Genomic DNA, 26,003 nt, shown 5'->3' with positions numbered 1-26,003 from the left:
AAAATCTACAGAACTGTGTTTTTCAGTCTGCCCAGGACTCCAGACCACGAAGAAGGTGGAACTGGGAATATAATAATTTTTAATAAAACTTCTTTAAGTATATATAGAAAAGGGGAAAAAAATAAGATAATTGAAGTTGAATATTGATCTAGGTATATTAAAACAATTATGCTGAGAACATTACCAGATCAAAATCCCTTGGGTTTGGCCCAAATCTATGCTGGTGCAAGGAACTTCATCAGTTACTCAGCTGACTGTACACTTAATGCTGAGTAACATCCAAGATTACGCATTGCTAGACATGAACGCAATCAAATTTAGCCCTTGGATGCGTGCATGACATCATGACACTCTTTTGACAGAGAGAGTCAGAGTCCTTGCTGGCATACATCCTTGCTGGCACACCCTTAGTAAAAACAGTTTGACTAAGAATAAGACTTTCAGAGTTATTTTCAGTCATTTCTAGTGTTGAATTGAAATCTTCTGTAGGACCTTTTATAAACTGCTCTGTGGCTTCACCAGTCCCCCTGCCCCCCCCCCAAATTGACTCTTACTTCATATGCAGCAGTTACACAGAGGTATTTCTGATGTTTGGACTGCTATTATTTTATCAGTTTGCAGAGCTTCTGGGAAAAAACCCAACTTCAAGCAGGAATTGAGTGGGCTAGAATGAGCCATAAAAATAGTACCGTATTTTTTTTTAAAGTAATGCTAAATTACTTTTAGCATTTATAGGATTCTCCAGAAAATGTCAGCATTTTCAAAGAAAGAATTGCTGATTTTCAAGAAAATATTCAAGCAGCAGGAGAAAAGGACAGGATAAAGTTGGCACCCTTACCTTTTTGATGTGATCTTCTCTTTGGAACATCTTGGTCTGCTACAGCTTCTTCTCAGCTTGCCAAAATCATCGCCTGTTTATCTCCCTTCTTATGCTTTTCCCAGAAAATGCGTGTACTATGAAAAGCACTGTCAACCTCAGAACACCTCTTCATTGCTTTCACATTTGTCAGCTGCCTACATCTTCGGTCTGTCTCTCGTGTGGTGAAAAGCTGTAGTGGAGACGCTTCCTATGGATGCACTAAAAATGTTGGCTTCCTGCAATGTAAAGGAGCCTGTCAAAGCAGGGAAAATTAATCTGGGCATTTCTAACTGTACAGCAGATCTGGCTAGAAGACTGTAAGAAGGTAGTGTGCAGGGAGACAGGGTCAGGAAGTGGTGAGACGTAGTACATAAAACACTGCTGTGCTTGTATGCTTCCCTTCACACAATTAGTCCATTGACTGAATTGGCAGAAGCTGAACATCAGTGAAAGGATTAGTTGTACTAACATGGTATAAACTGAAATTACATCTCAATGACTTAGATAAACACACTGTTTCATTTCTATAAGCAGCAATAGATTTGAGTTTTGGGTAAAGAGCTCTTCAAATGTTGACCTTTGAATATATGCGTATATAGATAGCTATCTTCACTAAAATATGGTATCTCTCTCTTCATGGTACTATCTCTTTTCTATATAGTTTTCTGGTTTGAGATCTCTCCCATCAAAGATGCATCTTTATAAACATTTCAGGACAGTAAATTAACAGAGCTACTTTGTCCTCTGAAACACTGTTTTCATAGTAAGGAATTGAGACCATAGGGACTTTAACCTTCTTCACAGGGATTTTACCATCATGACTGGAGGCATCCTGACAAGAAGCTTTCATTGCTTGCCCTCTGGATCTGTCTTATTAAATTGTAGTGGTAGCTTCAGTAGCATTGCCTTACAGTGAATGACATTTAAATATACAGCTGTTACTGTACTAATATCTCATGGGCATGCTTGTCAAAGCAGTCCCAATCCAGGTCAGTGCCAAAAAAAGCAGATTACTTTAAATCAATACCAAAAGTGGTCACAGCTAAGGTATCTCAGCTGCACAGGCAAGTACCAGAAAGCCAGGGATGGTAACTCCTCCTAACAACGGTTCTGTTGATTTCAACATGGTTTCACACCAGCTGAGATGAAGAGAAGACAAACTGAAATGTCAGGGTTTTTTCCAGGAACTGACAAAAATGACTCTGTTTCACAGCAGTCAGCTGCATCAAGTAGTATTAGTCTCTTTGCAAAGAGAAGCTGTAACAAATATGCAGTGATTAGTGTGGTGGCTGAGGAAAAGGACATTAATCCTAAAAAAGCCTTCACTTACAAAAACATCTTCAACCTCAGTTCAATCTGTTAGCCCAGCTAGAGGTCAACCCAGCTCACAGAGGTGCTTTTCACTTCTTTCAAGGAGCCTGGGCCCAAAAAATGATTTAAACAGAGAAACAGATTCTGTCAGCACTCTAAGCACTCTGTAAACATTTATGTTCAGTGGAGGGTGCTGCACCCAATCACATGGAGGGGCAAAAATCAGAAAGCTGGTTGGTTTGAAATTTCAGGTGATATGCATCCATCAATGTTTCTCAACAACATCTGAATTTTTATTGGACAGAAGAGGTACAGGAAATTCTCTCTGCACAAAAATGGCAATGTATGTCAAGTCTGAATTTTTGATTCTCAAAAACCACACCGAGAATATGTGCAGGAGAAAGGGACTCAAACCAAAGTATCTCTATGTATGTATCTCCCCTCTGAACTTCACAATTTCTGCACTCCTCATGTTGAAGACAGAAATGAATGGCAAAAGCTCAGTCATATTTGCAGATGCAGTGATCTCTCAGCACTCGTGACATGAGCAATGCCAGATAATTCCATGTTTTTAAGTGCACTATGCCACAGCTTCTTATTGTAGGTGTAATACAGACTGGCAACTCCCATTTTAGCTCAAAAAACTTTGAAATTCCTTTTATTTTCTTTTTTTTTTTTTTTTTTTTTTTTTCAGTAGAGGCAGTAAGTGGCAGAAGCTGCAATTAGTATTTGTGTAGGTGTTTGAAACATCTTCATTGAATAGCAGCATATGTCACTGTGAGATTTCACTAGAATTATAATAATCTTCAAAATGAGCTGCAGGGAGGAGGAAACAGATGTTCCACCTTGACTGTAAGTGCCTTACAAAAATAGAGAAAGACATTCTGCAGCCACTTGTAATTTGCCTTGAACTTCTTAATTACAAGGACTGTGCATAGCACTGCAGACAAATTAGTCTGCTTTAAATGTTAGGAACAAGATTTTTTCCCCTTAGCTTCTCAACAGAAATCCAAGACACTCAGCAGAATAGGACATGTCACAGGGATTAAAATTTAGTCTCACATAACAATTTATACAGTTTATGCAAAAATTAATTATATTTCTCCTTATTGCCAGATCACAATTTCTCAACTACTTCTCAGCCCAGTTCATCTGTCCAGGGCTAAATTAAATGAAAGGCTGGGTAAAGAAAAAAGCCTGTCTGCTAAACTGACTAGGTGCACCTTCTTAACCTTCTTGTATTGTCCCCTGTTAAAAATTCCACTGTTCCCTCTTGAGTTGACACTCACACGTCCCAAACCAACCCTCAAAGTCTTAAAGTCTGGCTTCCAATCTTCAATCCAAATACGATTAGTAAGAAATAGTATCCAGAATGAAAATGCTAAATGCTAATAATTGAAGACAGTAGACAGCTTACTGTAAAACTCTTAATTTCCTAATCTTTGATTCCAAAGTCATCTTCAACAGAAAATCTTACTTACATTGTCACGTCTCTTGGAAATTATCAACATCTAAGGCTGCCTACAGAAGGACAATTACACTGTTCCCCTCTGTAAGTAACTATTACAGTCTGATTATCTTGCAAATAGGTTACAACTGTTAGAAGCTGACTTTGAAAGAAGAAACTCTCAAAGCTTTAACAGTCCTGGAAATACTATATCTTCCTCTTGTAAAAGAACTGACAAGTAGCTACTTCATTCAAGAAGCCGCTTACATTCAAGATACTGCTATAGACTTCTCACTCTGGAAGCTACAAAACCGGTGCAGAACTCCTAACTTTTGCCTTTGTTAGTATCTGAACACAATTTCTGCTTTTTAATTGGGTTCCTCCTATCAGGGTAAAGCAGTAATTTTATCTGCTGTGTCACTTTAGCTGAATTCTGAGGTCCACGTGTACTTGTGTTAGACTATCCACTTACATGTGGTCTCACTGCTCGTGAAGGCAAGTTTCCCAAAGACAGTCCAGAACAGAAATCAAGGTTACTCTGAAAGCCTTCTGCTATTATATGCAGTAAACATGCCAGAGTTGTTTCAACTTTTACAGTAGCCATTATTACAGTTACAATAGATGTCCAAAAATTATTATTTCTTCTACAGCATCATTATTTCTGTTTTAAATAAAGCACTCCAAAGGAGTGCTGAGCTCCTTTTGTCCTCCCAGTGCATACCTCTTCTGTGTGTGAGTTTATCAATGTGTATACACATTGATAAACACAAGAGTGATAGCACCATTGCTTTCCATTCTCCACTGTTAAACTACTTTTAAAGTAAAAAAAACCACAGAGGTTAAACAGTAATTAAGCTCTAACTACATCTGAAAAGAGTGAGTGTCACACCTAAAATCATCTCCACTCACCAGTAACATTGTTTTTTTCTGATAAATACCCCATTACTTCAAGTTACTGCAACAATACTCCTAAAACTGCTTTCTCTGCCCCAGAACAACGTTATCTGTGTAAGACTTGGCAGTTTTTCGGAGATCAATAACCAACCATTGCAAGCGTCTGTATTAGGAATGCTATTTTTGTATGAGGTGCTCAGATTTCCACTTTACAACCAAAACACACCACCCTTCTCTGCTAAACACACTGATCTATAGATGTGTAACCTGCACATCTTCGGTGCACCTGTTAGCTGGGGGTACCATGGGGCACTTCCAAAAGCCTTTCCTGTGAGTTTCCACCACTCTGTCCCTCCTCCAGTACGAACATGACAGATCCATGCCTTGCCAGGCTGCAAAGGGCAAATGCAGAGAAGATATGACAAACATGCACTGCTGCTGCAGAGATGCTGTGACTCACAAACACCATCTCCATTATGCTGCAAGAAAGAAACGACAAGGTTTTTCTCTAAAGGTCCACTTCTAGTTTCCCAGGCTCTGGCCTGGAGTTTTAGGAATTCAGTTTCTCCAAAAATGTTTTGAACTTTGCAAAAATGGAGACAAAAAATATGGCTTTGAGTTGAGCTGGAATTCAGCCTGGTCTTTTAAGAACAAATTAACAAACCATCACAGTTTCGAGAGCTAAAACTTGATGGTAGGGCTGGGCAGCTGAGATGTCCAACTTAGCTGTTAGATCAGCATCTTCTGAATGTGACTGTCACTTTAATTTCATTTAGGTGAGTACCATCTCTATTTTGTAGATGTGTAAAAGAGGAGCATTTTTCTCCAATCATGATGTTGCAAGAGGCCTATACAACATCTAATATAGCAGAATGCTGAGAACAGTTTCTTTTTGTAGGAAATTACCTAAAAAAACAAGGACAAGCTACAGCCAGGGGATAGCTGAATAATGCTACCCTAATTTACTTCATTTTAAGGTCTAATTCAACAAGATTAGATTGACTAACTCAGCTTTAACATAACACAAATCTATACTAGCTTCTAAAATATCTCAGAGTCAGAATAATAAGAATAAAACACAAAATCCAATAGTATTTCCTGATTAAAACAAGTAATGGGATAAATTTTGCTTATCCATTTAATTCTGACCTTGGGAAAAAATGCTGTTGTTTCAGGTTGAAATGTTTACATATGTACACTCAGTGATTTACAGAGGCGAAAGAAAACTGACTGCCACCACAGGAATGAACAGTCATTCCTTTTAAGAATGAAGATGACCACATCTTTATGAAAGTAACTCAGGTCACCAGTAGCAAGCCCTGTAAAATTGACAACATCTACAGCTATGTGGGAACACACTGTGAATGCTTGTTGGTTTAGACCTATGTCTTCATGATTGTTACTTAAAACATTTTCTTGTACAAAGTTCATATTAATCACTTAATGCGAGGAACCCCAAGGATTCTGCCAGATGTACACCCCACAGCACTACAGCCAGACTTTCAATGAACTCTGAAGCTCAGTGTGTGCAAACCTTTGATGTAGGTCATGAATCAGAGAAGGGTTAGCACCTATCAAATTAAGCAAGATCATAATTTGTCTGTTGATAAAAATGCACAAACATGGCTTGGTTGTGTTCAGAAACAGGAAAGCCTAGCTAGGCTGAGCTGCAGGGCAGAAAGCATTTGTGTCTCTTCCAGTATTTAACTAGGACTTCTTTAGTCAAGGCTATAAAACCTTTCATATATTTAACTGCCAGTCCAGCCCTTCAGCTATAAGTGCACAGTGCAGTGAAAGACCCCTGATACAAGAAAAACTGTGAGGTCATAAAGTACAGTAGCAGTGACTGGAGCTATCTATCCTATCAAGGTCCCTGCAAGGTAGCAGTAGAGTTTTAAGGTGTTTGAACAATCCAGCCTGACCTGGAGATAATGTCTTCCTCTCCTTGCCAGAAATCCCTCATACAGCTAGAATGCTCTATACCAAGCTAGATATAGACTTGAACTTCATTAACTCCAGCAGAGTTGGCAGGGGAAGAGGTTTCCTCCCTCCTGAGTCCAGCATGTGGGAACTGAGAAGACATTTGGTTTCCACAAATCTAATGCTATATCCTTATGGCATAGCAGAACTCTAAATTTTGAGCTCCTTGTACTTAAAATAAAATTTTCTGGGTAGTGCAGTATCAATACACAACTTTAAATAACATAATTAAGAGTAAAGGAGACAACAGAAAAAAAACATTTTGATAGTCAAAGTGTTAAGGATTAGGTAGGTTATCTAGGCTGAGCAAGAATTAGCAGGATAGGCGCTAATTTTTCTGACCAAGATTACTTTTCGTCTGTGGTTTACATTACCAGAGAAAATCAAGTTTCATACTACAAACTAATAAACAGGAAGCCGGAAAACAACTGTAGCCTGGTCCAGAAGCTAGAGAAGCTACCCAGGCTCTGCACAGAACACCAATACATGCAGCATTTACAGCTCTCACAGCTCATGTACCAACCCCCAAACTCCACTGATCTGCATTTCCCTGTCAGTCTGGTCCGTACCGATTGACAGGAAGAGGCCAGGCCCCTGATTCAGCCCCCATTTCCTTCCTCCTGCAGGTTAGTGCTTACTCAGAAACAACATGCCACAAGGTCTCGTTTAGTTCATCACCACTGTTTTGATCCATGGTTTTGGTCAAAGACACAGCTTTTCCTTGATATACCCGACAACAATCTCCTAGCAATTGTTTGAAAAGCCCAAGCTCTTTCAGTTATTTCAGTAAATGACTTTTTATCTTTCTAGAAAAACTTTCCAAATATCTTTTTCATTTTTTTATTTGGAGCTCATGTAATACTTAAATCTCACTGACTTCATCATTAAGTTAGCTCATTCTTTACTATGGGAGCTTGAAAAGATAAATCACAGCAAAGTCTCTGCAGAAAAGGTCTAAGCAGAGATGAAAAGAAAGGAAAGTTTTTTTTGTATTTAATATTATACAGTCTTAAAGGAATGAAAAAAGCCCTGGAAAAAAACCTGAGGACAACCAAAAATTAAAGAACTGTCTTGCAAAACACAGCTATCTACAAACTTTAATTCAGGTCAATGGATTTCAACATAATGAAGATGTTTATCATTGTATGATATTTTATCACTTATATAGATCTATTTTAAAATAAAATATTTCAATAGGCTGAGAATGCCTGCTTTGTTTTAACTTAACAAATCACAGTGCTTCAAATTTCTACTTCCTGTCAGTTTTTGTATCTTTGAAGGTGTCAGAATGCACACAGGTCCAGAGAAAACTGCTTTTGGTCAAATGGCTATAAGAAAAAGTATTCTTTTAATTTTATGAAAAAATGTTACCACATTTCTATATCCTTTATTTAAGTAAACCAAGCCACATTTTCAAGTGTTATTGAGACACCTGCTCACAGCTACTTTTGTTTTCATCTCTGATCCTCAAATCATATTGAAAATTGAATCTATCTTTCAATTTCTTTATAAGATATATCAATTCAAGCAAGCAGTCTGATAATCTATTTTACAGCTCTCTGATATACCAAATTACAGCCAAAAACATAATTTCTCATTGGTCCTTCAGAAATTTCAGTTTCCTCATTGACTCTATTGGTATCTGTGATTAAAACTGTAGTACATTAAGGAGATTTAAACTGCAGTTATTGCATATTGTCAGTAGCTCTTAAACCTAGTCATTCAGCTAGAAACATGTTAAATGTTAACAATTCACACAAGAGGCATCCTGGTTCTCTATCACAGAGCTCCTTGATGACATAGGTAAAGCCAGTTTCCCTTACCAGCAAAAGCTATCCTTTTTTCCCCTTTTGTTAATCAGGAGAAGTACACCCTGCAGTCAGGTCAGCATTTCCTGAAAAGTTCTGAAGAACCTATCCCTTGAAAGAACTTCAGGCTTCAATCAGAGGCAAAACCATTTAATGTGAACTTATGAAAAAATGCACACAATATGTATCCAACTTGGTTTGATGTAACTTTGTGTCAAAGTTGATGAAAACAAAATTTAATTTTGTTTAAATGACAGGTTTAAAAAAAAAAAAAAGAAAAAGAAAACCAAACAAACAAAACAAAACAAAACAAAACAAAAACCAAAAGCAAAAACAAAAACAAAAACAAACCACAACAAAAAAACAGTTTTCTGCTTATCCTCGTTCCTTAGGTGCAATGTTTTTCAGAAAACAGGAATAGAGAAAAAAGTGTAATCACATGGCCTACCAGAATACTTGAAGCTTCATGCTGTTGAGTTTTTGCTTCTCTGTATATGGGAACCTGTCTGCAAATGACAGCATTATTTTTATTTTAATGAAGCTTGGCTAAGATGTGTGCTGGCACAACTGTGTAAGCTAATGAAACAAAAAGAATAAATGTCTGCTGTGCCTTTACAGTTTTCTCCTTTTCCCTCCTTTTAATCCAATTCTCTGTGGAATATTAAAATCATACCATTTTCAGCACCAACTCATGGCAGCTTAATTCAGTTTAACTCATTACATCTCCATTACTTTCTTTCCTTGTGTTGTTCTGTTATCATGGAACAAGGGTTCAACAAAGGCTATTAGAAACAGCAGTGAAATGTCTCACTACATATAGTTGATTAGTCCCTAAAACAAAAATCATTCTCCTGTGGATCTAAAAGCATCTCATTTTTCCAACTGCAGTCAAAATATTAGGCAGAGTTTTCCAGGACTTAAGGACAAACGTCAAGAGAATTTAACAGCCTTTTGTCTGAAAGGAAGGGAAGTAACTGTTGGTGGAACATGTTAGTTGGAAAACACCCACTGAAGGTTCCTACAGGAAAGAGTGAAATATGAGCAAATGGTGTCAGTATGTGGATGTGGACCACGTGATAAAAAGCAAGTCATACCTGTTTTAAACAAAACTCGCATAGAGGGAGAAATTTAAGCTCTAGGTTAGTGCATGCATAGGGAATTTTGGTGGTTTAATTCTTTCCTGTGACACATACCCTTGACAACAAATTCTGCATTGAAAGCATGACAAAATCTCAGTGAAACTGAAGAAGCTATGGGAAATCCCTATGTTCTTAAAGGAAAATACAGATGAGAAAAACTGCCTGATAGAGCAGATGACATCAGCCATCTTTGTAATGGTTTACATTGCATCTCATAGAGAATACCAAGTGCTTTGAAAGATGAAAAAAGATCTTGTATGGGAAAGAAATATTTTTAATGCTTGTGATTTTGATGATCAATCCCTAAGCATAAATTTGTGGTTTTGATGATCAATTTATTCCCTAAGCTTAAGTTTGCATTTTGTATCAGATATGCACAAGAAACAATTCTTCTGTTTGGGAAATGTTACTTTCCTTCATTACTCCTCTAGATTTTTACCATGATTTTGACTTCCATTGCTTCAAAGTTTTTCCATCTCCTTGTCAGAGAAGCCACATGTTACTACATGTTTAGGTATTGCTTTTAGCTACTTCTGAAAGAGGACAACTGATTTCAACAGCTACTCTTCTTGATCAGAAGATTCTATTAAGTTGCAGTCCAAAAGGACAAGGAAAAGTGTATTATATATAAATAACTGGAAAGTTCAAAGAACATGATTATCTTACAGACAATCATAGAAAGAACTCTCCCTTGTTTACTCTACGAGACATGCATGCTGAGAGATCTTATTCGTTACATTACCTAAGGTTAGGCTCCTGCACTTACCTCCTGAATTGTTTCCTGGACTCCATCTTCCCACATTCCTGATGGGAGCCCTAGTTACCTGGCTAACTTAACTACCTAGTCTGTCAGTTGTCTGTGGGTGGTTGGGGCAATTGCTTCCCCAGACCACCTAATCCACATGATATTTCACTGAAGAGCCATCATCACACAGTGCTAATTAACTTATTTTACGTAATTACAGTGTGTTCATTACTGCAGAAAATCACAACTCAACTAAGCTAACATGCCAGGGAGTGATAGTTTTTACACACTGACTTGCCCCCCTGTAAGACTAACCCAGTGTCCTACTGTTTCTATATTTTACTTCTAATTTCAGTTACTTTTACAGGATTGCAAGACATCAGCCAACCTGTACAGTGCAATAGTTCAGTGTATCTCCAGCAAGTCCAACACACCAAAGATGCACTCAGCACAAAAGGGAAAGAATATAACAAAAATCAGATGTTCTTGGCCTCTGCTTTGGTTTTATACACTTACTTCTGCTTTATTTCAGATATTCTGCCTCAAAAGGTACAATTGACTTGAAATATAAAAAATGCAAGAACCAGGGACCAGTCTGAGTTAACAAGCTGCTTGCCAGCTGAGGAGTCATGCACACATCCATTATTACAAGTTTAAAATAGCAAGCCTTTGAGAAGCCCTTTGAGAACATCAAAATGTGCCATGCCAATATAAAAGTAATTTGTGGATGAAAGAAAAAAGATGGTAAGAAGCTATTACAAACAGATGGTTAAAGAAATAAAGCAATTTAATTCCAACTTCCAGAGGCAAATATTGCCATCATTATCAGCGATGTTAAAGCCAACTGCTCTACATGGAGTCTTGCTGCATTCCCTTAAAAATGTCCAGGCTCCTAGGTAGTGGGGTCTATTTCCCATCACTCCTTGAGCACACTCCAGGTATTTTTATACCTATTTTCTACCTCCCCAAAGCAAAACTTTCCAGAAAATTGTGTTCCTTGCTGTTCAACAGTGGAAGTTAGGTCCAATTGGGCCCTCAATTAATCTGTTACGACAGCAAGGCATCAAATACCAGATGGTGGCCCATAGTTCTTCTTTCTCCCTAACATATGTGCAGGCCACTTCAGAGGCCCTGGCAGAACCAACTTGGCTAGTCTACTGAAATGACACATCAGTGCTGGCAATCTGCCTGGAAAACTTAAATATGGTACAAACTATGACTCCAGCCCAGAAGAAAAAGGGTAAGAAAATGGTAAATACCTTGAAATTAGAATGTTGTAATCTCATCTAGCCTTTAAAATCAGGAGTCTAAAACTGAAATCTGTGCACATATTGCAGCTACATAGTGAGGTTCCTCATTTGTTGGCAGATCTGGAATTTACATGAGTCTGTCACACAGGAGCACTAGGAAGAATTTCAGGAGCAAATGTGAGGTAAATACCCCTGCCATGATCTCACAGCATCATTTTGCACTTCCTTCTTTTAAGAAGTGCACACCTTCAGGATGACTATTTTGATGTGTGAAGGCTCTACACACTTCTTGACTTCCAGAAGAGATGTCCCATGAAATTCACTCCCTCCAAGTACATTCTCCTTTATGAGCAGAAAACTGCAGTTTAAGGAGTGCAGCTAAACACAAAACCCCCAGGCTGCAGTTATAGGATGGGCCTTCCATATCCATTAGCACAGGCAGCAAAGGATTCCCAGCCTGAAGAGAGACAAGAGGAGCAGATGAAAAGTGGCTTCCTCAGATGCTGAACTGCATGTGGAAGTCCCTCTAGATATGGGTCCCCGGTGTCCAGCTAAAGGGGGAAAAACTAAAAACAACTAGCTGTAATGGGTGGGAAGACTTTCTTTCAGGCAGTCTCCTTTTCCAGAGTAGCTCAATCGAAGAGTCTTTTTCTGTGAGTACACACCACATCAGAGGGTCATGCAATTGAGCATTTGTTAGCAGCACATTTTATGGCCTGCAAAGAAATAAAGTTCAACTGCTCATACTCCAAAGCACTGGCAAAACACATCCATCCCTCAGCTCAAACCCACACTTCGGCACAATGCTGCAAGATGCAGACTATACTCATTAATGACAGATCAGTTCTCAGGTGTGATCCACTTCAGTCTGGAAAGCTGACCAGAAAAAAATCACAAAATTATAACAAAATGCTTCCACCACACCTGCAAAGACAGCCCAGTTGTACAGTTTAAATACTGTCTACAGCAGAAGTGACATCGAAGATCCCAGCATGGCCATTTCTTGATGTAATAAACACCTGATCAATCTCAGCTGGAAACACTACATCCATCCCTGGGAACACTGAGAAGGCTTTCTAAAGGACACACAGCTTTTTTCACCAGGGTAGCAATGAGGTGTCTAGATAAGGTTCTCATACAACTAAAACAGTGCACAGACTACTTGAAAAGGGATGCTAAAAGGAGATAATTCACTGTGAAAGTAGAGCTCAACTTTTCTTTTCATTAGAGAGATACAGAAACATGTAACCAAAAAAAAAAAATCTCACAAAAAGGATATTACAAAATGGTCACTAAATTTTTTTTTCCTTTGAAAAAAGGGAAGATCCACAAGGAGTTAAGGTAATGACATGATACTAGAAAAGGAACATCAGTAATGTGTAGTACTAGTTCTACTGTAACTGAAAACCGTCAAGACGCACCTGTGCCATAGACAAAATACTCTGTATTCAAAGGAACATAACATCAGGAACACTGACACTGCAGCTTATTAATATTTGTCAAATAACATGAGGAAGTCACACAGTTGACTTCAGTAACTATAAAGAAATCAAATGAGAAAGAATTTACAAATTGTAATTTCCTACTAAAAGCAAATCAGCCCTAGTGATGGAAGGCAAACCTTTCCAAACATCTGATTTTATGCATACTTGGTAGATATCAAAGGTGCAGGCACAATATGAAAATCATTTTTAGAGCCTTATAGCTGGATACATTTAGATCACTTTTGCTACTTTCCCACCTGTAAGTGGGCATGTTATCAACAATTTTCCCTTTTATTCTGGAATTTCATTGTGATTGAGAATCAGGCCACTTTGGGTTTGTCTTATTTCTGAAAAACTGAATTATCAAGGTCATAATTATTTATTTATGGAAGTTTTAGTTTCATTTTAAAGAAGAAGGGGAAAAAAAAGGATGTTCTTTTCAAGATATTATCTGCTGAATGTCAGTTGGTACTGATTCTTTGTAAAGCATTTTGTCAGTCCAAAACATCAGTACAGTAGTAGTAACTGCTATTAATGAACATTGCAAGTAGATCATCTGACCAGAGCCTTACCAGCCCATATCCTGATTTCATTGAAAATTACTGTAATATTTTTTTTAGTCCTTAGTTCATCTATTCAATATCAAAATGTCAAACCCCTCTGATTAGCTCAGCACATACACTGTGACTGAACATCTGAAAGGAGCTTTAGAAGTGCTTTGCACCTTCATGTCATGGGCACGGGGTCACTAAAGAACAGAAATACAAACTTTAAAATTTGTCACCCAGCCTATACCATTTAAGCTCAGCAACTTTGTGTATGCAAGACAGGAGATCACTTGCCAAGATGACATGTATACTCAAAGTAAACAAGCAGCACAGTCTAGATTTCCTAATGCATCAGGCTGTTTGCAGGCTCTGATTGCTGATGCTTAATGCTCAGACCACATGCATGCAAAGAAGCCATACAGTTGTGGAAACACAAACCACTCTGCTTAAACCCGAAACCTTCATCCTAGGAATCAGAAAGGACAGGGCTAAATTGTGGATTGTGCTGTCCTCAAGCATTCCTCCTGTCTCCTCCATCAGTATTGATAAACAATTGTTGGAGAACAGGACTCACTTTGCTTTGCTAAAGGGATGGAAAACTGTTTGGAAGGAAGAAGTGAAGAGTAAACAAATGTAGACAACAGATGAGGGCAGTTGTGAAACCACTTAGAATTACTGTGTTGCTAAAATAACCTTGTAGTGTGAGGAAATTGGCTGTGAGTAGGTTTGCAGCTACAAAGGGCCACAAAACCTCAACATGGTTTGAAGTGGTTTTGCTGAAGGGAAGCAGCTGTAGCAGCTGGCCTGGATTCTGAAATGTTTGGGGAAAAAAAATCCCCTACAAAACAACGAAACTCCCCACATGTTCAAGATGTACATATCTGCAGAGAACATCAGGAAAGCCCTAGACAGCTCAAGAGGGCCTGGACAAGAACCACACCTCTTCTCAGGAAGGAGTGATGAGTGCACAGGGACCCTTACCCAATTTGCTCTCTTATTTCCCCTGTGCAGCCTCTACCAGATTTTGTTCTTCCCAAAGGTAGGCCGGGTTAGAAAACTCTTAACACTCCTCTTTCCACTAAGTGTATTTATCTGAGCAAGTCTAGTGGGCCTGAATCCAGCTACAACAAACTTTCTGGGCACCTCTGTCTGTTACAAAATGTAGTGACTCAGCCAAGCTACAAGCTAAAGAGAACATATTTTATTTGTTTACTGGAACTTAGTAAACCAGGGCAGGGAAAAAAAGTCAGAAGAGACACATCCCCCCATATCTTCATGTTAGTAAGCTTAGTCCTTTCCCTCTGACCCTAGGCAGGTGTTGCTATCTGGCTTTCTGCCCCCCCATACATTTTTGACTGTCAGCCTCCCTCCCGTCGCTCTGCACTTCAGACACTCCCAGTCACCTGTCCTGTGATGCATTTGAATCAAAGGCATTAGTGCTTATTTATGACCAGTATTTCCCCACTTGTGTTCCCATTGCCATGGTGAGCAGCAACAGAGCCTGAAATATAAGGTCAAAACATGGCCTAGATATCTCCCACAAACCATATGGAACAATCATTTTCTGAGGAAATTTCTGGCATAAATTTACACTTGCTCACTGACCAAAAGTACATCTCAGCTCAGCACCCCAGACTCCTAACTGAGCTCCTGGGACAGGGAACAATAAACATCCCTAAAAAGCTTGAACCCAGATTCCTCTGCAGAAACTAAAGAGGAGCTTGCCAGTTCCTTATAGGTTATCAGTGTTACTTCTTTGATCTCTGCCAGCCTCACTGTGTTTCCTTCTACCATGGGGAAGTTCAGGTCCATGGCACATACCTGCACTGCTTGCCAAGCACCCCAACATCACTTCGTAGGAATTGATCATTATTTTCCATCTTTCAGAAGCTTTTCAGCCTATCCTTGCACAAATAATGTATGACAATATATGTTGCATCTGAATATATTTGTGAAGACAAACCAGACCTCTTCAGTTACTCTTCCACTGAAAACCAAATGTTGGTCTGCATGTCTTGGATTCCTCAGAGATAATACAGTTAGCATCACAATGCAGTTATGTAAATTGTATCAAACTAATCAGACAACAAGACAGAAGAAAAAATAGGAGAAATCAAATGAACCCTGGAAAAAGGCATCAAGTACAGGCTGCCAAGACTGTACATACTGAAATTCTTGAGGGAAGATGAAAATTATTGTGGTAAGTACATCACAATTTAGGCCAGCCTAAGAGAGAGGCTGTTTACTTGGTGAAAACCTCAACCAAAGCAGATATTCAGCATAAAAGACTGTGCTCTGGAGACAGATATGAGGACACAAAACATGAAGCACCAAAAAGGAAGAAACATAATAACAACATAGAAATGCTGTCTTGTCTCTGCAGCAGTCAAAATTCAACTGCCGGGACCTACCAGATTTCAGTATAAATTGACATTTCTGGGTATTAAATAGGATTATTCAATAGATAAGAACACAAAAATGCAATATTGACAATAGTGTCAATATATCAGAGTGGTGATACTGCATCCCATTTTGGTATCCTAGGCTTGAATAATGCACTGGGCAAGACAGAAGCTTTTCATTTCTGTGTTACCTCCTGCATCACCTCAGCCTTCTCTGGATTAATTTTAAAACTGTTATTTTGGGAACTTGTAAAAACAAAGGCAGCTCCACATCAGTTTTATATTGGGAGACTGTCAAAAATCCAGTTCTAGCTGAAGCTTATATGGAATCAAATGCAGGCCTTAATTTTGACATAGATAAGGTAACACATAGACATCAGCTGTTTTTTTCCTCTGTGGATTGCAACAAATCTTCTCTACTGATAAGTTTTCATGTCTTAGTTGCTTTCTGATCTGAAAAACAATAATGCAATTTAGAAATTCTTCTCCTCTACCTTGATACAATCTTGAGGTATGCAAGTGAATTCTTCATTTTAATCTGGATCACCAGTAAGATAAAAGAGGAAAAAAAATTAAAAATATATCAAAATTAAGAAAAATATGTAATATCCAAGGAAAACAAATAAATATTTGGCCAGAGAATAGGAAATTGCCCTGTGCAATATAAAAAGTGTCGGTACAGGCTTGTGTATAGTTCTTGCCTACTTTACTCACTCCATATCAAAAACACACTTCAGTGCTTTGTTGTTTCAGTCCTGAGAGATCTGAAATGTTTGCCTTGGACTGCAACTGGCCATACACATCAGTTTGATGAGAAAGACCAAAAGTTTAGTAGGAAGGGTGTACCATAAGCTGAGGAGCAACAGCTCAGAAGTTGTATCATTCAGCAGGCAAAAGTATCCTACAGCCTTCACAAATGGAAACAAGTCCTCTCTTGAAAAAAGCCATGGAAGTAAAAACAAAAGGACTTGGGCTTCCTTTGATAGCAAGGGACATCCATTGGGCTCTTCCCAGTGGAAGGAAATTCTCATAGATCTAAGGTACCTGTGACAGCCAAGGCTTACCTACTCCCTCTGGTTGTCTGAGCACATTAATCAGCCCAGATGAAGATTATAATGGACGCAAGGACTCCCTGATGACATTTCCCTCACAGCCAAATCTCTCCTTTGCTGCTTTATGAAAGTTAAAGTATTTATGTGGGAATGTACCAATGTCAAAATTCCATGTAAGATTTTTTAACTATAGGACGAAACTTGAGAAGGAAACGAAAGAAATGCATTTAATCTGCTCTGTGAGTACCAGCACTCCTATAAAGCAAACATGGCAGAGATGAAGGATCTCACAGGACCCAACACCTTTGAAACTCAATCTCCTGCAGCATGAATACAGTTCCCTGATTCATCCATCCTCTTTTCTACCTCCTCTAACTGTCTACATTTGAATTATACATATGAGAAAAAACATCAGGACAGTACTGTCAGCTGCACTACAAGTCACAGAAACACAAACAGCATGGAACATCTAAGCCTTTTCATAATGATGCTGCTTTCCATTGCAGATCACCTGGCATGCACAGTTCAGCTCGCTAAAAAAATAATGCACGCTCCCTGATTAAATTACTCCTGGAGTGGAAAAGACAATGAGCAGCTTGCCTGTTTCAATTGGCTGTGTAGTGACTGAGCTCCATGAATATGGAAATAATTGGAAATCCTAGACCAATATAGAGGGGGATGAGGAATACAGGCATGCTGGAGGGGCATGAAAGTGAAATCATAGTGTAATATTAAACAAGTGAAAAATTCTTGATATCTTGATAGAGGTTAGAAAACAAATGACGATTACTTCAGTAAAATACCAGTGGGTTCCAACAGAGATGCAAAGCCTTTTCAAATGCATTTTACAGGCTCCTTTCTCCTAGGAAAGAGGTAAAACTGAGATTTTATTTTAAATTCTAATTCATAACTCTAATCTACACCTTTGTGTCTCTTTTGCCCTTGATGTTTAATAGGTTTACAAGATTACTAAGTAGTTGCCAGACAAGTTTTTTTCCCTGGGCTCTGAAGCTTTGACCTTAGTAGCAGTAAATAGCCCAGAAGATTCTAATCAGAGTATGAGAAATGGAGAAGTACCCTATGAAAACCAAAAAGCTCTACAACCAGACAAGCCCATTTTCACCAATTCATACAGATAAACTGCAAAGAAAGTAAGAAAATTGTGGCACTGAATTTACTGGGAAAATTCTGTCATGTGTGTCTGTAAAATCTCTAAAAAAAGCTTACATTTTCCTTGGACGTGGCTCACTTGCCCACCTGTGCTAACCAGGAAGAAGCAGCAATCCAGTATAAGAGGTGCTTTGGTGAAATTGAAATGCTCTGTTTCCCACATACTCCTGTAGCTGGAGTACTCAGTGCATCCAGGTGCCCCATATAGCTCTGTCTCTCCTGCCATTCCCTGAAATTGCTGGTATGTTACAGCAACCTTCTTCAGCTTCTTCTACCTGGCTGTCATAGCAAAAGGCAGATCCAATAGCAAGGAAGAAAAATGAAGTCTAAACCACTGGACAAATGGAAACATCCATGCACATAGAATTCTAAACCTTTTTGGCCTCATCTGAAAACTAGGGCTACCAACTCATGACAAGACTTTTAAGAGATTCTGAGATGTGCTCTCATAACAGTTTTGCATGCACCTTACATTTGCAAAGATCTGGTTTCTTAGTGTAGTTAGTTCCTAAGGATTTTAGAGTGAAGCTTTATTTTCCTTTCTCTAATGCTAAGAAATTTTCCTTTCATTCCTTTAACATTACATAAGTGCTTTTCATTTCCTGAACAATTTTCAAAGAAAGCCACAATATTTTTGGAATAGCTTATTAATTCATAAATTTATATATGTGGTTCAATTAAGTGTCAGAAAACTTAACCACTGGCTTTTATCTCATAAAATTTCCTTATATTATCCTGTAAACTGAAAGGCCAGTGGCATGTTTTCTATCCCTGTACCTCAAACAAATCTCTATATCAATTTCTAAGCTAGCAACCACTATTTTCACAGTAAGTTTGTTAATCCAAAATTTGCTAGGATTAGAGGAAACATTATGATATGTTGGATATTCCCTTCAGATAGTTTTAACTTAATAGCAGTATGATGAGAAAAAAAATAGTGCAGGTAACATGATTCATGATACACCACTGTATATTTTGCTAACAGCTTTTTACAAGTTTTCCCAAAGTTTATTTAGAATCTCTTCCCTGAAACCAGGAGGCTACACCTTCTCACAAATAAAATAATACAAAGTTTTCTGCACAAAGAGTGTTTCAAAACTGTTACCTCTATTTTCAGACTATTCTAACTGAAGAGGAATGCTTTTCTAAAATACTGGCTCTACATTAGAAGTACACATGGGAAAGACTATTTGACGTAAAGCTCCTCCTTTCAAAACCAATACAACTCAAAGTTTCTCCTCTGTGAAGGAAGCTGGTACCTACATGGTCATTCTAAATGTTAATGAAAATATCAGTTGTAGGACAGATGAATACAAATAACCCAAATACAGACATACACTGGTCTGGGCAAGTTGAAAGCTAATTGTCCTATCAGGGATTGGGTGACTGGCTACAAAAGCTGCAAAATAAAAATTAACCCAATGCAGCCTTCAAAACTGAAAGCCACTTGGTTCACAAAGTGATTATCATTGATCCCTGGCACATGTAGCTCAATCTAACTCTGTTATGATCATGGCCAGCACTTCCATAACTGCCTTCTATGAAATCAATTCATAGGGGGAAAATCTGAAAAAAGCTTAGAATTACAGAAGTACTAAAATCCCACTTTTAAGACTGAAATGTTCTGTCCTCCTAGATGTAGTTGAAGTATCACCTTGGTAGGAGAAATGGCAGCACAGGTGACATAACCTCTCCTTACCTTTCACCATTCACATCCCAGCAAAAGATGGATGCAACACAAACTATTACTGGTCTGGGTAACATGAAACTCTCTGAAAATCTCTGCCTTGGTGCATGTGCCTGGGAGGCCTTTGGATCTTCAATCACTCCTGTGGTTTGCACATCTTAGCCTGTAATTCTTTATTAAGCCAACTTTCAAAAGAAATGATCTCTTAGTAAACCGGGTGGAGTTACAGATAGCTCAACTGGTTTGAAAATTAAGTTATTCCAATTTCTAAATATGGCTATACAATGAAAGATAATCTAGTAGGCAAAACTCTGACCTTAAATGCAGGACATTTAAGTCCAGCTTTTGGTTCTGCCACTGGCAAGATTCTGTGTGAGTCTCTTCACCATACGCAGAACAGGAACAATAAGAGAATTGCCTCAAAATCTGAGCAACATTATAAGCAGATGATTAATAGATATATTGGGCTGCAGAGCTTTGGCTTTGAAAATCTTGATCCAGTTTCTTATCCTGGAAAGGAAGCTGGGATTATTCAATTTAAGAACTGTCAACTATTTATAACCTCAGCTATAAAGAAAAATACTTTTAGAAAAGAGCAAGCCAGAAAACTCTTGCTGCCTCAATCATCTCCAGTAGAAACAATCCCCAGGGGTGTCTGCACACTGTTCCAGGGTTGCTGGAGTGCATATGTTCCATGTCTTCTTGCCAGTAAATTGCCAAGCCACTGTTAGACACACAATGGAGAGGAAAAAGGAAAAAAAAAAGTTCTGACGACTTAACTTCAATAAAGTTTGTATCACTGTTACTTTAGGAGGATGATACCCATGTCCAATTGACTGAGTAACTTTTCTGTTATCAAGGCTACCTAGTGGAAGTTGTCCCTGCCTATGGCAGGGAGGTTGGAACTAGATGATCCTTAAACAATGTTCAATGCTAATGGACTCTTAAGAACATTCCCATTGGCATCAAATTGGGTACCATAGTACAGTTTAACCTAAAACACATAAATTGTTGATGAACCTGAAAATAGAATCCAGAACTGTAACTACTCTAAAACTGAGGTACCTTTAAAAAAACAAAAAAACCCCACACACCTCTCTGCTGTCTTCTGACAATCAACTTTCGGACTCTGTGTCAGAAGAAAGACAGAGGTCTGCACAACACTGAATATGTTAATTTACTCACTGGTAGAGAATACAGCACACCATTTGGACATTTTTTTCTGAAAACTGAGTCCCAAAGGGAGGTGTAGACATTTACACCTGTTTTGACTAACCAGTCAAGGATAAGAAGGTAACACATACACTAATAAAGATATCATGAGTCTCTAACAAGGAAATCATTAAGAACAATGATGACATCTTATCTGGATAGACACAAATTAAAGGGTTTGGGGATGAAAGGTTAACACTGCACTGTCTGTAAACTTTTGTAGTGCAGCTAAATAAAAAACGAGAGTTTCTTCAAGAATAAGAAAATGACCTGAGGTATGCTGGTGTGGCCAAAGACATGGTGTGACAGACCTTTCTCTCACCAGAGGGTAATTAACTGATGGAGACTTGTGAGCAGACTTTCTCCAGTAGATGTGACCTGAAATGTAAGCTACTTGCATACAAGAAAATTTTGTCAGAAGAAGATCAAGTCAGTAGGACAGGGTGAAAGAAAATAGAAGCTAGGTATAAATAGATTCAGCATTTTACCTTATGTTTTTTGTCTATATCTTTCATAAGTGTTTCATAAGTATATTGCTGATTTTAACTGTTACAGACAAAAGTTCATAGTGCATTTCCTCTTAAATGTCTTGACTTGTGCATGGTTTAGACTAACTAGCCTTTCCTTACTAAGACATGGCAAAACACAGACCAGGTCACCAGGGTAAGAAAACAAGCACCCAGTTAATCAGGTAACAGGAGCCCAGTTTGGAGCATGCAAGGAGGAATATAGCAAGCCATGAGCTCTGCTACATTGACTAGGCAGAAAGTTGACACCACAACATCAGGAAAAACAAATACCTTCCAGTAATTGTTGGGAAGCAAGAAGGGTGGAATCCAGTAAGATATTGCATCAACTCCAAAGATCCCAAAGAACACACCAAGCCACCCACATCAGTTATCCTCTTTCCCCACTCAAGTTTTCTGGCAAATTAATGTCCATAGAAATGTCAACACATCATGGTGGCATTCTAATGTGATTATCTTTGAAAAGCAGGACTGGCTACGTCACAAACTAGAGATCAGAAGGGAAGGGGGGCAGCCCAATACACCTTCTGTTAGTGATGGTGGATCAGAGATCCTATTAATTTTCTCAGAAAAAGGTTCAGAAAACATGTTATATAAAGACTGAATTAGCTTATTAAACTGCTTAATTTTAGTTTTTTTAAGAAGCATTCAACTTGAGATAACTTTAACAATAAGGAATAAGGGAGATTTTTTTTGACAGTAGAAAACAGGTTGCAGACATAAAGTGTGTATTTACACTATGACATAATATGGATTTATAACTCCAAAAAATAAGATGACAGAAAATAATAAGATTTGGTGTAATGTTGATTAAAGAAAGTTAAGCCTCAATGGGTTTTAAAACACCTGAGAACTAATTTATTCATTAGAGTATTGTAAATGCTTATAGTAGTAAATATTTTTGTTCTATAAAATTAAAAATAGCTTACTGTAACTTTGTAACTCTACCCTCTATCATTCCTTATCCCATCCCAAGTAAAAAAACCTCTCAACAAACTGTTAAAAGACACATCTGAATGGAGCTAACACTAGGTGGAATTCAAACAGCAAACAGCTTCAGAGATGTGAGGGGCCAAACAAGATAGATTTAAAACATTTTGCAAAATCAAAAGTGTTCCTGGACATGCAGTACAGTATGTCTGCCTTAAAAGATGCAGACTCCCCTTGTAAGAGATGCCCCAAATATTCAGATGGATTGATTTAAATAATGAGAAAGCTATAGAAAGCATGAGGAAAAAAATAATGAACTGTAATCTTGATACATAAAAAAAAAAATTAACATCCCTTGAATGTCAAGCTCTTAAATTGCTTGAAAAGAAATATGAACAAGAAGTAATATTTTCTAATTCCCCATGCACTAATCATAACTCACCAACAGTGGTTTCCCACACAAATCAATTTTCAATGCAGTTGCATTGGGCAATGTTGCAATGACACCTTTCAGCTATTCTGATGCTCATAAATAATGATTCAACCTTTTAAAGCTATATACTTCCTGTAAGAAGCAACATTAAGTAGACAAGGAAGTAAACAGCTTAATACAAATAATTATTTTATTTGGACTGCTCTTTAAAAAGAATACACAAAAAATACATTGTAAATGTTTGAAAACAATTCTACTCAAGTTAAACATTACCATAAAAGTCATCCTCTTACAAGGAAAGTGATTCACAGTGGAAACAATTTGAAAGTCATTTTACAAAGTTTGCATAAGAATTTCCCACCCAGGGCAAGAAATCCACTCATTTCCACACAATGTATAAGAATAGAAGACAAAATCAAAGCAATTACAAAAAATGGTTTTTCATTGATCCAGAGAACAAGAGTTGATAGGAACATGCACATATGTAGTAGATATTGTAGAAATAAAAACACAGGATTTTAAGTGTTACATAGACAATGGACAATTTGTCACAAGTATAAACATTTTATCAATCAAGAAAAACAAATTGCAATGGTATAATCTTAGTAATTATGAAGAAAATAAATACTGCATCTATTTCATATTCTAATTTCAGACATGAGGATAAAAAATTGCCTTACCTCAAATACGGCTTGAAGAGAGACATTAAAAATATGCCTACATCCTTTCTTAGTTCCCTCAATAGCAATCTAAGAAGAAATACAAAATAGCAAATAACTATCTTCCCTGCAGAAAGCATGTGCCCAGGAAAAACATGCTTCCCAGTGAAGTGTGCAGAAAATAAGTAAAAAAGAAATAAAAGTAAAGTAAGAAGTAAAAAAGTAAAAAGAAATAAAAATATAAAACTCAAAAAGACAATCCTTGCAAAATAAAAAGACAGGAACTTTATATTTGAAATTCACAGTATGATTTATTGGATTTTAAGGGAGCAGAGACATTCAGGAATTAGATAATATAGATTTAACTGTGATCTTACCTCAATTCTCACTAAAATATTAATTTGGTACATTTGTCTGCAAAAGCAAGATTGTAAATTCATCCACACAGAACTCAGACACTGCAGATGTAAAAAGATTCATATTCCAGTAGCAGGCACACATGGGCTCACACGATACGACCTTATTAACTTGCTTTTTCCATCTGAACTTCAGTGCTTACTAAAGCAACACTCAAATGTTAAATGCTTTGGTCAAGAGTTCAGTCACTGACCTGCAATGAAAGCCTTATGTTCAGCTCCAACATTTTCTAACAGCAAACAAGGGAAAAAAATGGTTTCACGGAATGAGCTGTTAAAAAAGAAAATCCTCACACAAGCCTTCCCCGAAGGGAAAGAAATATCCACAAGGTTTAAATTGGCCAGGCGGATTTAAGAGGAAGAAAAAAAAAAAAAAAAAAGGCAACTCTTCTGTTGCGTCAAAGAGCCCACTGTGCAATAGGAACAGTGAACAGAGTTGTTAAACTGGCAAGCTTTCGCTGAAGACAGCTTTTCAATATGCTCTCAGCATCGTCTCCCAGGGCTGGCTGGAGACAGTTCTACTCCTCTTATATGGGCTCTGCTCCTTCAAGAGGCAATCGCTCTTAAGGACAGCTTCTATAAACATACTGTTCTCCTGGCTTGACTGCAGATGATGAGGGCAATTGCATGCATATACATACCTGCATTCAGGGAGCAGACCTGCACACACGGTGTGGGGGGGAAATGCAGGCACATTCAAACTAGCCATCATTCCCTTGCCTTAAGAGCAGGATGCTATTGATGACTGACTGCTTGCTGAAACTCCCTTCCCCACTTAGACCATTCAGTGTGCATTTGGAAAGCAATTCTGAAAGGCACAGTACTTAAAGAGGAAACCTCTAATGCAATTCCACTGGGACACTGTAGCCCCAGCAGTGCTCTCTGATTAAAGGAAATCAGTAGTCACATGCTGCTGCCTAGCTTTGTGTGTAGTGCAGAGAGCTTGGCAAGCCACCAGAGGCTGCAGCTATGTGGGATGAGTGAACCGTCCCTCCCGGGAATGATGGCTTCATCACTGAGGACATCTTTAGAGGCTGAACCTGTGTACACACGGTGAACAGAGTAAGGACACCAAGCGACCTGGTTAAACATTAGTAAAGTCACATTCATCACCACATACAGGAAACAGCCACACAGATCTCTGCAGGTGAGGACACTGCCCTTTTACAAGCCATGGAGACCTAAGCAAAGGGTTTCAGAGCACAGTTCAACCTACCCCATCCTGCATCTGGTCCACTGAACCGCCTTCTGGTCTTCACTGCCTACAAAGGGAACCCACGATGGCTTTCCCAAAAAGAGGTTGCAGACAGCATTTTTAGAGATGAGTGTCACTCCAAATGACAAGGCGATGAATGCTGCAACTGTGTGCAGAAAGAACTTGCAAGGAAGAATGGCATTGGTAAGGGACAGGAATAGAAAAGGGAAAATACAAACTGTGAAATGCATTTTTCAACATGACTGTAGAATTAAAAGTGGGGACAAACACATGCAGCTGGTTAATTTAGAATTTCTCTTCTATTTATATGTCTTTCGGAGTTGCCACAGGGACATTACGAGCCTGAATATGTGGGAAGGCAGCAGAAGGAAATGAAGTATATGCAGTAGTTAAATTGTGTCTATTTGTGTACTTTCTCTACTTAGTGAACTGCTATATGGAAAAATTAACTGGTTTAACTGCTTTTCTTGAAATCCTTCCAGCTGAATATTAATTTCTCTTCTAAATCATGCTTCCATAAATGACAGACTAAGTTTCTGCAAAAAATCCTTCAACTTAGAAGTGAAATAGAGCATTTTCTAAGCTTTTAGCCCTGTAAATTTAATGCAAGGTCCTATTTGTGCACCAAGCAGTATGCTGCTTTATTGTGTTGTCATAGCACCAGAAAACTCACTGTGTCCAAAGCCCCAGCTTAAGTGTCACTGGAGTCATATGGGTGTAGTTTTGGCAATACAAAAGTAGAATGATTAATAATTCTGTCTGTGCTGTGTGGAAGATAATTACAGTCTGGTTCTGTTTCCCAGATCTAGAAGTTAGACAGGTATTTTAACACAT

The 26,003-nt window shown here is 38.2% G+C and overlaps 1 protein-coding gene across 5 annotated transcripts in view; it reads right to left on the bottom strand.

Annotated features, from left to right (window-relative positions):
• Positions 1-24,280, bottom strand: part of CSGALNACT1 (chondroitin sulfate N-acetylgalactosaminyltransferase 1) — a 40,348-nt gene extending 16,068 nt beyond the window's left edge. Inside the window, exons 1-3 of one of the 5 annotated variants that reach the window (XM_056489869.1) lie at positions 24,148-24,260; positions 23,559-23,627; positions 839-1,095 (exon numbers count right to left, since the gene is read on the bottom strand). The gene's annotated coding sequence lies outside the window, so the exon portion shown is untranslated. Of the gene's footprint in view, positions 1-838; positions 1,096-22,887; positions 22,968-23,558; positions 23,628-23,914 lie in introns of those variants that run through there. The other 4 variants (XM_056489868.1, XM_056489870.1, XM_056489871.1 and 1 more) reach the window with 4 other exon arrangements.
• Between the last annotated feature and the right edge of the window lie 1,723 nt (positions 24,281-26,003).

This window comes from Oenanthe melanoleuca, chromosome 4 (assembly GCF_029582105.1).
Source record: "Oenanthe melanoleuca isolate GR-GAL-2019-014 chromosome 4, OMel1.0, whole genome shotgun sequence".
Taxonomy (NCBI): Eukaryota; Metazoa; Chordata; class Aves; order Passeriformes; family Muscicapidae; genus Oenanthe; species Oenanthe melanoleuca.
Note: the sequence above shows the minus strand (reverse complement) of the source record. Positions and strands in the feature narration are given on the sequence as shown.